At 29.4% G+C, this 9465-nt stretch overlaps 1 protein-coding gene across 3 annotated transcripts in view; it reads left to right on the top strand.

Annotated features, from left to right (window-relative positions):
- The first annotated feature begins 236 nt into the window (after positions 1-236).
- The window catches only part of LOC106678872 (glutamate receptor ionotropic, kainate 2), a 253179-nt gene continuing 243950 nt past the window's right edge, over positions 237-9465 (top strand). For all 3 annotated transcript variants that reach the window (XM_014417682.2, XM_067049424.1, XM_067049425.1), the window contains exon 1: positions 237-305. The gene's annotated coding sequence lies outside the window, so the exon portion shown is untranslated. The remainder of the gene's footprint in view (positions 306-9465) is intronic.

Below are 9465 nucleotides of genomic sequence, written 5' to 3'. Positions count from 1 at the left end.
TTTCATGAAGAATAATCCCATGAAAATATCTTGGAATATATTCTCCCCTTCCTGTAAAAACACCTCGGAACGAGTTTCATATTTTTTTTTTTTTTTTTTTTCAAAAAGTGATTACATCCCGAAAAGGATGAAGCTCTTTTGGAAGAGACTCATTAAAGTTGATCCTTGTTTACCTCATCCTTGAGGCGACGATGGCGCCACCAGCGGGAAGAGCGGGCACTAGGCCAGTCAGCTGTTACCTCGCGAACAGCCACTGTCTAAGCTCTCGCGTCGCTTGAGATCACGTCTGCCGCGAGCTCGAAAAGGTATTTATAATAATATATTTTTTTATTAAATAATTTCTTATAAAATATATCATCAGTTTAATATTATATTTAGATCTTATTACCTTCTTTAGAGGTCATTATTGCTAAATAAAACATCTAAGAAATATATTTATTTATTTTTGTTTATATTATTAAAACCTATATTGAGTATTTATCACACTGTTTCGATAAATACTAAAAATAAAAAAATGAATAAAATTAATCAACACTACTAAAGAAATTAAATAGTAACAAGAACAAACATTCAAGAAGAAATTAATGATTTTTTTTATAGTAGCATATCTGAAAAAAAAAGTTTAGTTTTATTTTAAATTGGTTTTATTCCAACGACAGAACTGAAGACAGGGTTTACTTTGTAACAACCATACTTGCTTTGGGACAGAAAAAGTAACCCCAGACCCAGAATAAATTTGGTAGAACAACTATGCAAATTTTAAAATATTCTTATCAATAGAAAAAAATGTTTTCTTCTTTGCTTTCTTGAAATAGTGGCATGCTTGACAAAAAAGAAGCTTTGATGATTATTTTTTAAGCCAATAATGCATCCAATCATTGGATGCAATTTTTTTTTTTTTTTGTCAGATCTGCCAATATCAAAACAAGAACCAGTGCTTCTATGACTATGAATGTAGATAATGTGTTTATAAAAAAAAAAACTAATTTTATTGAATTTCGTTTTTAATTATTTGAACTCACATATGTAGAAATAAAGCAGCTTAAGTTTTGTGTGAAATCATGTTTTTGAAAGCTATATAGGTAATTTCTTAAGAACCTTCATTATATATAATATACCACAATGTATCTCTGTATGATTATTAGATATAGATTAAGCCTTAGGCATTTGTTCGCAAAATAAAAAATAATATTGATATTGATACATAAATCACAAAAACAAAAAAAAATCTTGGTTCATTATTTCAAATACAGAGCTCTGAATAAAAGGAATAAAATATGGATTATATGAATAAATTTTAAAAGATATTATTGCAATAATAGTACGATTGTGTTTATTTTTATAATAAAAGATGGTTGAGCCGAGTTCCCTCTACAAAGGTTACAACAACAAAATTCTTACAAAAATAACATTTCAGCTTTATTTTTTTTTTCTCATACAACTTGACTTGTTCTAGCAATGACTCAGTTCATTATTCTTAACGAAGATTCCTTTGAGCCAAAATTTGTGGTCAAAGATAAGATTTTTTTTCTCTTACTCCTGAATGATAGCCAGTTACAACAATTTTTAAGGGTGCTCTTCAATTATTAACAATTTTAAACTTCTTAATAAAATATTTATATTTTATTATTATATTTAACAGAATTTATACTTATAAAACACATCTTACTTACCTGTAAGTAAAAACTGAGAGCAAATAAGAAGATAAAATAATTTTAACTCGTAGTATATTACGTGTAATGTATATTTTATTATACACACATTCATGTGAAAGAAAAAAAAATATATTACTCCAGAATGGATTTCCTGTTTCGATAAGTCCATTCTGAAAATACACGGTTCGTCTTGGCGAATTTCCTGGAGTGTCGAGTTGACATGAAATATGACTTATTCCTCCATCAATGTATTCATGAGCGTTGCAATTTATAAAATAAATAACATGAGAATTTCTCGCTGCTATCGTATCTTTCATTTATGTAATATTCTATACGTTTCATATAACATTCACCTCTAGAATGTATTTATTATTCATATATCATTATTATGCAATTAGTATACATTTCGAAATTAAATAAAAGGGTTTATTTTCTCGCTTAATCTAAATTTAAAATAGGATAAATTACATGATGCTGATAAAAATTAATGGAATTAAATGTACATTAATTATTTTATTTTTTTTTTAATAATTGAAGATCACGGAGAATGAACTAGGTATCTCAATTTTTCCTAAATATTCAGTTGAATAATATTTATTTCCAGTACATTTTTCACAATATATAAACTATAAGCAATATTTTTAATAATTTTACAAATCATTTTTATAATGGTATATTTCTTGTCCATATTATTACATCCGATGTGAAAAATAAGGGGTAGTCGTAAAAAATGAACAGTTTTTTGACTGACGATTACAGTAGGAGATTATCTGCTAAACATTCAACCCTCAAAGGTTAAGGGCATCCTTTATCCTATCAACTTTATAGAGGCTGAATGTGCCCTAAAATCTGAAAACAGATTTTATTGTAGTGGAGATGTTTAATTCATCTTCAAAATAATTTTATTTTAGCAACTTATACTCTAATTTTTTTCAAATCCAGCCTCATTTCATATTTATAGCATATCATAGGCCTGGTTCTTTATGAGATATAGTGATCAATAACTGAGCGGTTACAGATATACAGGCAAGTTTTATTACTTAGAGAAAAAAATAGGTTTAAAAGAGAAATTTCACAGAATATTTTAAATAAGTATGGATCAATTTTCTGTTTATTTTTTTATTATTCGTCAAGTTAATATGATGCTGACGTGTTTCTGACCAAATCACCTGCTTGCACAACCGTTGGTCCAGTAATAGTAGTGCTATAACCCTTTATTTTAGATTTAATTAATTTTTTTTAATATGCTGTTAGTTTTGTTTTATAGAGAATTAAATTATCAGTTAAAAAAGTTGCTTCTAGGTTTTTAGACAATGGTTCCCAAACACGTCATGGCACGCTGGGATACTACAAGCGTATAGAAGGGGTGCCTTGTAATATTCAAATGTTGGGGTGCTGTGACAATACTTAATTTTTACAATATTTTTAGAAGAAGCATTGGCATAAATCGGGATATCATCAATTTTCTGTCTATACTACATTTACCGCATGCCATTTAAGCTTTGGAATAAATACATAATTTAAGAATGTTTGATGAATTATTAATAATAAACCCAAAACTCTTTTAGTTTTGTTTATTTTGTTGTTTTATTTATCTCTTGTTTTATTTATTTATTTTAATATGTTGTCCCCTCCATTTGTCTGTTTTAACGTATTTATTCATTAAATTATTTTATTTTATTAGTACTATTGTTTTTTTTTAAAGCTTATTTATCCATTCAAGTGTTTCCTGTAACCGGTTTTTTATTATATTTTCCTTTTAATCTATGTGTTAGTCTTATTCTCGTAAAATGTGACTATTTGTTTGTTTTTGGTAAACTGATCTACTGCTGTGACTATGAATGATGGTCTGATCTCACATTGCCGTCTAATATTGAATTTGTTTAGCGGGTCACTGAAGAGGATCTAGGAGGGTGAATTCCGGAGGGCAAATTTGTTGATCGGGTGAATTAAAAAGTTGTGAAATGATGAAATTGGAGACGCAGAAATGAGAAAGAAAAATAGGAATGAATTGAAACATTTGTATTTGTTGTACAGACCGAAATTGATTGTAAAAGGAAACTGTAGGGGAAAAAAATTGTTTATTATATCTTATTATTGTATCTCTTTTTTTCTGATTATACTATGTATGTGTAATTTATATATGTCCGATTACGGATTGATAAGTATGCTGTGTGAGATAGCAACCGATATATTTAGGCAGCATAGACAAATAAAGTATTTCTCTCTCTATGTTGGTCGTTTTTATTTATTTATTTTTTTACATAGTGCTTTTGAAATTATATGTTTTAATAAATGTTAGAGCATTTATCTATATATTTATTTATGCTGCATGTTTTATTTTATTTTTGGCCTGATAAAAAGTGGGGAATGTACAGTTTTTGAGTTGTTTAAAAAAAAAAAAATTGTTTTAGAAATATTTGATAAGCTACTTAGTACATTGCTTTTTTAACCCAGCCATATTGCACATCTAAAACATGAGGAAAACCATCGTTTATAATTTCAGCTTCACCCTTGTTTTTTTAGATTCAGTGATCAATAAGTCAGTGAGAGAGTGGTTATAAACACCTGCATTTCTATTTTATTGTATAGATTATCATCTTTGAATGTTTAACGAATTAATTTTTAATTCAAAACTATTCAGGTGTGAGGTAAGTAATATTCTGTGGAAATACGGGTTAGTATCACAGTGTAATTAGAATGCCGGTAATTAAGCAATACAATAGTCAAATTACTTAATTATCATTTCATTAGTGTTGGATGGAGGGGATGAGGTGGGAGTGAGTGAATTCCGTTTCCCCCGTTCTCAATTTACTCAGTACGACCCCCTCCATATTATATTTGCGGCTGGATGCACCCCAGGGCTTGACTTCCTTTTTTATAATTCATAGCTTACTCTGAGGGCTCTCATCACATATGGTTTGTTACCCCTCTTCAATTTCCTTTTCGAAGGGTTCGCTTGGTTCCTATGGAGCGAGAACCTCTTAACCAAGTCCGGGCAGCGAGAGTGCTTCTATGGTAGTTCGATCGTCTAGTTCGTTGACTATGATCAGTATGTGAAATAATATAAATTATATAAGATAAAATATCAAAGAACAAAACATATACTTCGATCTCCGAATTTTCTTAACTAATTAACATGCTCTTTTTTTTTTAATGTTTACTGTCGTCCTGCAAAGGTTCTTAGCTATTGAAATGATTGATTCATCTAATGGAAAAAAATTTATGAACAAAATTTAACTTTATTAGCTCGCAACTTGAAATGTACGCATTTTTTAATATACAATGTATTAGGTAATATGAAAGATAATAAAATTAGAATCGCCCCTTCGCTCTATTTAGATATATAATAAAAAAGTAATATCCGTTGTTGGCTTTTTTTTATTGAATTCAGCTGTTTGTTTAATCTTGTTAATATTCACAAAAAAAATAAATCTACCTATTATTAGCTCAGATGTGGCATATTAACTAGTTCACCCACATTTACTTTTTTTTTATTTGCATCTATTAATCTGTTACAATGAACAAATTAGCTGTAATATTCAGGCATGGCATGGGTTGGCATAAGGGAGACAGCACCCAGTAATGCATCCATCTGACGTTCAAGTAAATTATTTCTTTACACTAGGAGGTACCTTATCACTTATCACTCTTATTTATTGTAGAATGTGTGCTTGTTTTCTTTGTATTATAACTTGAATATCGAAAATTTTTATTGAAAATACTAACCTTAAAATACTAAATGCTCATTTCAAAGACAATTGATTGCATGGATACATAGATTCTTATTACATTAATAAGCAACTATAATTATAATTGTAAATTATTATAATTTATAATTATGAATCGGATTATTTGAAGAAAAATTGTTTAAGGTCCTCATTGTAAAAAATAAGACTATAAAAATGAAAATTTTTATTAATAATTTTATTTGCCAACAATTTAATTATATATATGTTAGTATTACACATTTTGATGATGTTTCGACGTTTTTACAATTAGCCATTTTTAAATTCGTTCAATTATTATTATTTTGTATAGGAGAATTAATAGAATCTGCCACAAATTCTCAGAGAGAACCTAGCTCATCTCTTCCAGCCGCGTCGCTGGTATTGAGGGCTATTGAACGATATGTTAATTAATTCTACACTAAAAATTAATATTTAAAGAACATTAAATACTTTTTTTAAATATAAACTTATACATTGTGTTATTCCTTTTTTTAAGCTATTTTTTATATTATATCTTTAACTAATTTGGTAACCTATTTTAATAATTTTTATACTTAATTTTTAATTTCCTGAAATGTCTATGCATTGCCAATTTTATTTTTCTTTCATACATGTTTTATCACACTTACACACAACTCACAATGAGACTATTTTCTGTTCTTACTATTTTAGTGCACTCTGTAGGACATTTTATTTAACTATTTTTGTAAGTGAGATAAACGACAGGTTATTGTTTGTTTAGTTTATTTGACAGTGAGGCGTACATATTCTAATTTTTGGTGTTTCTAAATAATTAATAATTTTATAACATAAATTTCTTTGTTTATATATTCAAAAATAGTTTTTATGTGCTGTATAACATTTAAAAATATGCATAGGTTTCTCAACAAATATTTGTTTTGGAGAATAGAATAAAGAATTTTGTATAAGTAGGGCATTCAAAGTCATGATTTCAAAATGTTCTTGAACGCCCTACTTATACAAAATTCTTTATTCTATTCTGAAAAACAAATATTTGTTGAGAAACCTATGCATATTTCTAAATGTGTATATATATCATAAAATGGTTCATATACTATAATATATACTAATATAAGATATAAGAGCGCTTAACGATTCTGCAATAAATATTATATTGTTATGTCTTAACTGCAAAGAACTAAAATGCTACTTCCACTATTTCTTTTGAAATTTATTCTTATAGCTAAAACCCTCGGTTCGAATGATGACTTTTTTATGTTTAATGTGACAAACAGATATATAAAAGCTTTGAGAATTACATATTTTTTATTACTGACAGATCCTAACATCTATGAATTGTTTTTTCATATTTAGGAATATAAAAAAAAAAGAATAAAAAGCAAATATCCATATAATATAGTTAGTTGAGACCCATTTCACTACCAGTGATGTGGCGAGAGGGATGCGCTAGGATCTTTTGAACTCTGCTCTACCCCTCACACGTGGGGGATAGAGTGGGCTCAGGGATCCTCAGGTCGATTGTGTAAATTTTGTAAATTAGAGTGTATATGTGACTAGAGACTATATTATTTTATCATTATGTTATTTTATTTATTTATTTTTCATACAGATAGTTTGATTATGTTCGTTTTGTTTATCCTTCTGTTTGCATATATTTTAAGAGTTTTTTTTATTCATTTATTGATTTATTTTATTTTATTTTAGTATGTATGAGTTCATTCACCACTATTACCTATTGCCCACAATTGTGTGGCAGATTGTAATATCTATCAATAAATAAAAATAACTACTAAAAAAAAAAAAGTTATCCATTAATTCAGCGGTTTTAAATTTGGGTTATTCATGCCTTTTTCATACTGAATGGAAATCAAAAGCGGACCACTCACTATAAAAATAGAAAAAGTAACTTAGAAGAAAGATTTAAAAGTTGTTTTTATAATTGGGAAAGCTAAAATATGTAATATTTATCAATAAATTTTACTCCATTTCAGAAAAAAACACGTGAAACAAGCTTTACACAATAGCTGCAAAAACATAATTAAAAATCTGTTGTTAAAGTTAACCCCTAAAAGCAATAAATAACCTTAAAAGTGCCGTTCAGTCTCAACTCATCCAGGCATTTTCAGGTAAAGGAATAAAAATAGGACAATCAATTTGTGGAATTTAAAATGTACAACTGTATTTCAGCTAAAGATACAACAAGTAAATATGACAAGCTAATAATGACATCAAATATTTGAAAAGAAAGTACCCATTGGTTGTTCTCAATAACGTTTCATCAGATGAGCTGGAAGCCACTTTCCTTTTAGGCGTCTCGGAGTAATAATAATAATAATAATAATAATTTATATATTTGTTTATGGGGCAACCCCCGTACAATTGAGTTAGCCTGTGAAATACTATCCACATTCGTTAGAAAACAACAGTAAAACAAAAAAGTCACTTATTATTTAATAATATTAAAAAACAAAATGAAACAAAAACTATACCTCTTATTAGGACGATGGGTGTCCAGCTCTAAGCAAAAGGTTTTGCGTTACATATATAAAAAACAGTTTAAGGTCCAATCCTGAGGGTACAGACAAAAATTCATACAACTGATTTCGGCTAATATCGCTTAGCTTCGACATGTATCGGATTCGGTTCTCGTGATACGCGGGAGAATTTGTCAAAAAATGGAATCAATCCTCCAGGACCGTTCCATCACAAGCTGGACAAAGCTTCTGTGGGTCCAAAGTATATCTGTGTGGACCGACATTTAGAGTAATGGCATATTTACCGGAAAGTCGTAATTATTCTCAAGTGAGTTATAGGGAAACTGATTTTTAGGTAGCTTTGAGGAGCATGTATTTTAACGAAGACTCAACCATAGGACGGGTTATAGGTCGATTCTCGTTACAACAAGAGGTCTTTATCCTTGGCAAAGTCCCTGTATCTATCCAAGATCTCCCCCATTATAATTTTGATACTTACCGGATTATTAAGTATCGGGTCAAAAATTCTGAAGCTCTCCAATATTTTTCTTATCTGCGTTACCCAATTGCATTGCAGACTCAAACGGGCCTTTTTTGTTAACTGTTACTGCCTAGCTGCAGTAGATTTAAATAACATTGTTTCACGAAGCGAGTACAACTCGTGTAGAGTATTTTTATTAGTCAGGACAGAGTTTGCTTTAAAACATGAGTTTATTTTCACATTATTTGAAACCAATATAAATATAATTATAAATAAGTATAGAAACTTTCCGTTAATAATTCTTGGGGATGCTGTCTATTTTTATTATTAAAAAAAAAATTTAATTCATGAAAGGAAAATTGTTAGATAAAACATGTAATCAAAAAGGTAAAATATTTGTTGAATTTTTAGAATTAAACTCTTTTCATGTAATTAATGGAAGATCTGCGGGAGATAAGAGGGTAAATTTTACTTATTCCAGTTCACTGAGAACCTCAATTGTCGATGTTGCTTGCAGTCATTTGAATAATATTCCCATGATATACGATTTTGAAGGATCCCAAATTTATACAGCATCAGATCATTTCCCCACTCAGTTACTATTCAATATTTGTATAGATGGAACTTCTCGTGCGTCTCTGAGTATTATCCGGAATAAAATAAGAAGCAATGGTATAAACTATTTGGCTTAGATAGTTAGAAAATTCATTATGGAAGGATTAATATCTGGTTCTTTCTGGATCGGCTAATGGAATATTTAGATCTTTATGGATGATTTTGTTAGTAACAAAGTAGGGAACATTTTCCTGTCCCATCGTTCCCAAACAGTCGTCATTCCGAAAAACCTATTTCCTCTCCCCTGCTTCTGTCATAAGGTGTTCCTCAGGACTCCTCACTTTCACCAACTCTTTTCTCCATTTATATCTATGATCTTCCTGATTCCATTCACCACGCATAGTACCACCTATACGCAGACGATCTCCAAATCTATCTGTCCTTCCATCCTTCCGAAATGCTTGAGGCCATCCAAAAGATACACAGGAAGATATTGAAAGCATTAATGCATGGGTTTCTAACAATGATTTGAAGCTGAATGCCAAAAAAACGAAGGCCATTCTTATTGGTTCCAAGCGCCTCCTTCA

The sequence above is a fragment of the Halyomorpha halys genome, unplaced genomic scaffold (genome assembly GCF_000696795.3).
Source record: "Halyomorpha halys isolate HHAL.00 unplaced genomic scaffold, Hhal_1.1 Scaffold165.1, whole genome shotgun sequence".
In the NCBI taxonomy this organism is placed as follows: Eukaryota; Metazoa; Arthropoda; class Insecta; order Hemiptera; family Pentatomidae; genus Halyomorpha; species Halyomorpha halys.
Note: the sequence above shows the minus strand (reverse complement) of the source record. Positions and strands in the feature narration are given on the sequence as shown.